This window comes from Ambystoma mexicanum, chromosome 12 (assembly GCF_040938575.1).
Source record: "Ambystoma mexicanum isolate Mex_15411 chromosome 12, UKY_AmexF1_1, whole genome shotgun sequence".
In the NCBI taxonomy this organism is placed as follows: domain Eukaryota; kingdom Metazoa; phylum Chordata; class Amphibia; order Caudata; family Ambystomatidae; genus Ambystoma; species Ambystoma mexicanum.
In genome coordinates this window covers 438,671,516-438,678,785 of record NC_090936.1, presented here as the reverse complement: position 1 = coordinate 438,678,785, position 7,270 = coordinate 438,671,516, and positions in this window count along the sequence as shown.

The window sequence follows — 7,270 nt, the reverse complement described above, 5'->3', positions numbered from 1 at the left end:
CGATCCAACACTCAATCTCTCTTTAGTTTATTTTCTCTCCACCATCTCACCACTCCGACTCTCTCTTCTCTGATTGTCTACCTGATTGCCTTGCATCACTCACCCTTGCAGTATTGCAAACTCTCTCTCCTCAGTATTCTGCAATGCTCCTTCCTCCTTTATGTCCTGCTCTATCCTTTATCCCCACTTGCTTTCCCTCCCTTTCTCTGGGTCATCCCCTCCTTTGCTTTTAGAGGTCCTGATGCCCCCCCTTGTCGTGCCCTACAGTCGGCCAGGTTCTCCACCAGCCCCTTTCTTTGTTCATCAGGTCCTTTCCTATGTGTTCTCACCACTGATTTGCCTTTTCCATCTCCACTATTTTCTTCCACTTCATTCTTCTGGTGGTTTTCCGGGCGCCTTTTCTCTTCTTTGGTTATGGATTCCATGCTTCATCTCGGTTCTTTTCTCCTTTCCCCCATTTCTCATATAACATCTCCTTCACTTTCTCTCCTATATCATTCCACTTCACTTTCCCCTGTGTCCTATGCATTGCCCCTTTAATTTCCTTTGTGCCTTTTTTCCCCTCAATTATCTCTCAGGGTCCCGACTTAACCTTCTCATTGGCCTGTAGTGCTCTATGGATCTATGTGATTACTGCGACCCCCAGAAGTCTGACGGACAAAAATTGTGACTTTCTTTTTTCAACCCACTTTACACCACACACATATGCGGGGGGAGACCCCCTGCACCCTCCCCATTCTTATATCATATCCCATACCCCCCTTCCACTTATATATGTGATGTAAGGGGGATTGGAAAAAACAAATCAGAATTTTCGGCAGTCGGAGTTCTGGAAGCAACATATTGGTATATTTCCGTGCTCTATGGCTCATAGCTCCCCTTTATGCTTTAGGTCACCCTCCATCCCAGTCTACCAGCTCCCACTTCCTATATTCTAAGTCTTCTTGTCCTCTTCCTCCTTGGGCCTCCCAGCTCCTCTCCCGCTTGGAAACTGGTATCCACTGAATATCTAGGCAACAATACTTTCTTCCTAGAGTCAAGCCTTTTTTATCTGACCCCTGATTGGTGAATTGAGACACATATTACCTTATCAGCCCCAGACTTGGTTGGCTATTGAGGCCAGGCAGACAACCAGCAGGTCTGTCCAACTCATCCCAGTGAACCGATGGCGAGTTTGAGTTGATCTCAGCCTGCAGATCAGGACTCGCTCCTGGTCACTGGCCATTTTAGGATCAGGAGGTCCACCTAGGGTCAGCACATGACTACCTTCACAACATGTGTTGTCTCCACTATGCCCAAGCTGACCAAGGTTGGCTGCTAACCCCAAGGACCTGCTCCCCTCTTTTCCCCCACATGAGACCTGAGGGAAGATAAGGCTCCAGCCGTATCTCAGGATGCCACCCAATTGCGACACTGGCCATCCCTGAGGCCCAAGGATTTGGTTACACTGGGATGCATGCCGCCAACTATGTCTGTTGGCTTCAAATTTAAGGAAGGTAAGCCTAGTAGGCAGCCCATGAGTTCTAGGATATGATTTGGGCTGGACGCCTCCAAAGGTTTATCTTGTATTCCCACTATGATGCTCTCTATTTCCCCCATCTTCTCTATCTCCTATCCTTCTCTGAGTAAGTCTGGTAGGAAGAAGCTTAAGAAGGAGACACCAGTCTCCAACCCAGGCCTTCCCATCGCTGACACCTATGTCAATACTTCCGCCAGAGAGACTCATCGACATACTCGTTGTCGTTCCTTTACCCGACCTATGGACCCTTCATATGGTCGTTCTGCTATCTCGTTACACTTCCTCAACCATTAATGGTGGCACACATTGGGAGGCCCTCTTAGCCTCCTTCCATTCCTCCAGAGTCATCAATGTCTATCTCAATGGTACCATCCTGGTACAACGGCCTCAGCCAAATCTTTTACTTTTCGATAGGCGCCTCATCAACGAACTTCCCTCTGCAACCCAGTTTCCTTCTACCTCTTTGCTGGCCCCTCGGCCACCATCTTCCACCAGCCTGGCCCCTTTGCCATCGTCCTGCCTGGCTCCCTACCACCCACCTCCACGGCTTCCTTACCACCCCCTCCCTCTGCTACTCTGGCTCCCTTGCCACTCCCTCTGTCTGCTACTCTGGCTACCTTGCGACCCACCTGCTTGGCTCCCTTGCCACGCCAATCTCTGCTAATCTGGCTCCCTTGCCACACCCTCCCTCTGCTACTCTGGCTCCCTTGCCAGCTTTGGCTCTCCTGGCTCCCTTGCCTCCCTCATCCTCTGCCCCTGTGGTTCCCGTGCCCGATGCCTCCCTCCTGGCAACCTCGCCTCCCTTGGCCACCACCTCTCTAACCCCTCTGCCACCCACTTTTTCCTTGGCTCTTCTGCCTCCTCCTCCCTTCACCTCCCAGGCCCCACTGCCATTTCTGGTGGGGATCCCTGTCCCCTGTACCCCTCCCCGGAAGTCATTGAAAAGTGGCAACCTGCTCCACAATGCTACTCTTAATTGTTGCTCTGCTGTCAAACACTCCTCTGACATCTGCCACCTCCTCGAACTGCTGGATCTAGATGTTCTCGCCCTTACCGAGGCATGGTTTAAGGCCAGCTATGCCACAAGTTTTGACACATTCTCCCTGAGGGCTACATAATGCTCTCCGGGCCCAGGCCCAACAGGCTCGGAGGCGGCGTGGCCCTGATCTTTCTTGAGTGGGTTCCTGTCTCCTGTGTCCGGTGCAGTTTCACTCAAATCAGTTTTTTTTACATCAGCGTCTAGATGCAGTCTATGCTTGGTCCCTTCGGAGTATGCGCTTTACAAATACTCAAATCAAATCCTGAATTCCCACTGAAGCCTACTCCTCCTTGGAATGCCTGGTCTACAAGCTCTCCGTTTCTCCTGGCTCCTCTCTGACCCTGATCACCTTCTTCCAGCTACCTGGCCACGGCACCCTCTTCCTCTCTGAATGGCCTGACCACACTTCTCTCCTCTATCTCCCAGCTTCTCCTCGTTCAGGACCTCACCGTCCACCTGGACTCTCCTGACTCTTCAGGGCTTTTATGCAACCTTTGCGAATCTCTCTCTCTTTCCATTCTGCCCTCTGGTCCGACCCACTCTGCCGGATAAACCTTGGATGCGCTCATCACTTCTGACATCCCGCTCTCTAACCCTCTCAATACTCCTTTCTCCTGGACTGATAACTTTCTTCTCTCTTTGCACTTGCAGCTTCCTGTTCCCTTGGCAATGGCCCACCCAGCACTGTCATGGGACCCATGAAGAGTGTGTCAGTGGCAGCCTTTGCCTCCATCTACTCTCCTCCACCTACTCCTGCGGCTGACTCCCATTCTGACATAGCCCTTTTCAAAGTTCACCTTTCCATCTCTAACACTCTTGAGATCCTTGCCACTGTCATGAGGATCCGCCTGAAGCCTGCCAAAAAGTGCAATGCTTGGTACGACTCCCCCTCTGAAATGCAAGTGCAGAGCAGTTGAACGGAAAAGGGTAGCTTCAGGTTCACCCTTTGACAAACTGTGCTGCCGCCCACTTCAAAGGCAATATAGACTATCCTCTCTCTAAAAAATAAAATAAAAAAATAAATAAAAAAGAGCCTACATTCAAGCCTACATCTCTGTGGCATCTAACAAAGCCGAACTTTTTCAAATCTGCAAGGAGCTGGCCAATCCTACTGCAGTATCTTCCTCTACCACACCCACCAAGGCCCTCTGCTGACCCTGGTCTCTCATTCACCACTAAAACTCAGGACATCATGTCTTCACTCATCTGCTTCCCTCCCTCCCTCTACCTCTCTCAGGCCCTCCTTGGCCACCCCTTTTCCCCTCCTCCTCTCTCCTGTCACACCTGATGAGGTTTCCAGACAAGTACAGTCTATGAAAGTCTCATCCAAACAAGTGTCTCCCTGCCGCTCCAGAACCATTAAGGACAACATGGACTCTCTCGCTCCAGCCTTGGCCGATCTCTGAAACCACTCCTTCGCCACTGGAGTGTTCCCCTCTCCTCTCAGGCACTCTCTTGTGCACCCCCTGCTCAAAAACGCTTCTGCCGACCCATCTATCCCGGCAAACTATCACCCAATTTCTAATACTCCTTTCCTGGGCAAACTCCTGGAGAAATTGGCTATCTTCCAGCTAACCCTCCACACTGAATCTGTTGGTCGTCTCCATGACCATCAGACTGGCTTCAGAGCAGCCAGAGGTACGGAAACTGCTCTCCTGAACATCTGTGAAGACTTGCTCCCTAACCTTGACTCTAACTCTACCTCTGTCCTCATCCTTCTTGACCTTTCTTCTGCCTTTGACATGGGCATCAAGGATTAGGCTCTGGCGTGGCTATCCTCTTTCCTCTTGGACCGACCTTCCCAGATTGAACTTGGGTCCTTCCTCTCCTCCATCATACTCTCTACATGTGGTGTTCCCCAGGGATCTAGCCTCTCGCCCTGGTTTTTCACTGTCTATCGGGCCCGCTTGGCCCGACTGATCTCTACTTTTTCCACTAACTTTCAGTATTGTGTGGATGACACGCAGCTCTCTTTCGGGCTACCCTCGGCCTCCTCCTCCTCGCTCATCCCCCAAATCAGGCATGGTGCGCCTCTAATGATCTTGGCCTTAATGGCAGTAAGACAGAGATCCTTCTCATTGGGACCCCTGCTGTTGCTTTTCCCGTTTCGCTCTGGCCGGCCTCCCTTGGCCCTGAGCCCTCACCCTCCTCACCCTCTTGCGAGGCAAAAAACCTTGCTGTCATCTTCGACTCCACTCCCTCCTTCTCTCCATACATCATGGACGTCTCTAAAAAGTCCCATTTCCAACTTCACCTACTCAGAGGTATTCTACCTTTTCTCGCCTTCCCCCAGAAGCTCACTATTTCCAGAGCCCTGGTTCTCTCTAAGCTTGAGTATTGCAACTGCATCTTTCTCAATCTGCCTAACTCTACCCTCTGTGTTCTGCAACTCATCCAAAACAGGACAGTGAAACTTATCCTTGGCCTCAAGTCCAGATGCTGCAATTTCCGGCTCTGAAATCCTTCCAGGGGCTCCCGGTGGCTGCAAGGATCAAGTTCAAAATCCTCTGAATTGGCCACAAGGCTTTCTGGGGCCGGGCCCCATACTATCTCCAAAGCTCTCTTCCTAAGTACCTTCCTTCAAGAGCCCTCCGCTAGTCTACCTCCAATTCTCTATGGGTGAGTCGCTTCTCCAAGCAGAGACTGGGTGTTAGATCTCTTTCCTCTGCAGGTGCCTCCCTCTGGAATGGCCTCCCTGCCACTCTCTGCCTTGAGCCGGACCTCCTTATGTTCCGGAAAGCTCCTCAAGACTTTCCTTTTCTCGTCTTACATCTCTCTGCCTCTCCACTGCTAACCTTTCCTCACCTCCTTTTCTCTCAGTCTTCCCCCTGCTATCCTTCCATTCCTCCTGCTGTTAGGTTGACTGGGTGCCTGGTGCATAAAGGACACCTGTTCCCACCCAGTCCCTATTACTTGCCTTCTGGCCCTCCTGCACTGCCACATGGCCTTCCTTGCACTTCCTGGGCATGTTCCCCTTGGAGGCCCTCCCTTCCTGCACTTAATCCAGGGCACGGTTCCACTGGGTGCACTTCTCCCCCTTTCCCTCCCCTTTTTGTCTGCGCACTTGCATGAGCTAAATGATACTAGGCCTATTAAGATAGTTGGTCTTGTTCTCCTTGGTTTCCCCCTCCCTGCCTGGTTGCGCCTTGAAACATTTGTGAATAAGCGCATTATAAATAACCTATCAATCAATAAATCAAAATCTTTCTCTTGTACACCTTTGCCACGGTCTCCTACTCTTAACTCCCTCATTGCACCATCACACAGTATTCTGTACCTCCTCACACCCAGAGACTCCTTACTCCCTTAGCACAAGGCTTGTCACCACCCCTTTTACACTCCACTTCTGCATGGAATATTGACTGTGATGCAGAGACTAGTTTAACCAGCAGACATTTTGGCATTGGGCTTGGTGAGTGCTGCCTGGGCAATTGGACAAATCACTTTTATGCGCTGGCGGATTTCTGGTAAGACTCGATATGCGTCTCGGATGGAGTTAAGAATGGGCAACGTACAGAAACCTAAGTCCATAGCAGCAGAGACTCACAGGAGTCCATGAACGGGGTCCCCAGATCTGCTACACACACATCGGTTGTTCTAACCGTTTGGGTAGATGGTCCTTACTGTAAGGCTTTGCAGATGCCTCAGAGGGGAAGGTCCGCAAACTACCTGCCTTTCCGTCCTATTTTCTAGGTATTCCATAGTGCTCCTACGAATCCTGAGCTAGCACTTGATAGAACAGATTATACAAGCAAGGCTGGGGATAAGAGTGGAGAATATGGGGGATGCCCCACATACCACCCCCAGGCCTGTATCACAAAGAGGGTCGAGGTCCACCCCCCCACCCCAAAGTCATCCTCAAGCATGTGATTTTGTTGTCACGCTTTCACGCTTTGATAAAAATCAGTAAAACGGAATGGTTCAAATTAGCACCTGTTACTGAAAGCACTATGAAACAACACAATCTGGACCAGCAAAGCAGTTCTGAAACATTTTGTGATTATTACCATCAGCTGGTGCCAGAATATGTGTCAAACTCTTTCGTTGCTAGACAAAGAGGACATTTCAGGGCCACTGTCACGAAGGGCCTGATTCTGAGCTACATGTAAAATAAGAAATATGTCATTCTGTGATGGAACGCTTTAATTATATGCTCCATATTATGTGCCTATTTTATATAGCGTATTCTGTGGTTTCAACAACAGTATTACTTCGAGGTAATTTACTTTGAAGTAATTATTTCAAAATGACTTCGAATAATATAGGTATTTGTGGATTAAGTGGTAAAAGGGGGTGGTGAGGGGTTTAGTCTAGGGGTAGTAATGAAGGGGAAGTGGGGACTCCCCACCAATTTAAAAAAGTAAATGACCTCGAAGTAATTACTGTCAGCGAAATGGCATGGAATCTCTTTATAGAGACAGAAAAAGAGTAACAAATGCGTGTTGTTGCCTCACGGAATGACACTTCTCATTTTGCACAAAGCTCAGAATCAGGCCTTGATGAGAATTCATGGCTCATCAGTGCAGTCCATCAAACATGAATCCTCACATTCAAAGAGATTTTTTGTGGCTGGATGGTGAGTGGACATCAATTTGTCATATGAACTGCAAATGTGCAGTTTAACAGATACAGAAAATGGATCAGATCTCATGATGATTTTGCACTGCAAATGATAGTCATTGTGAAAACAAGAGTGGCAGTACTGGGCTCAG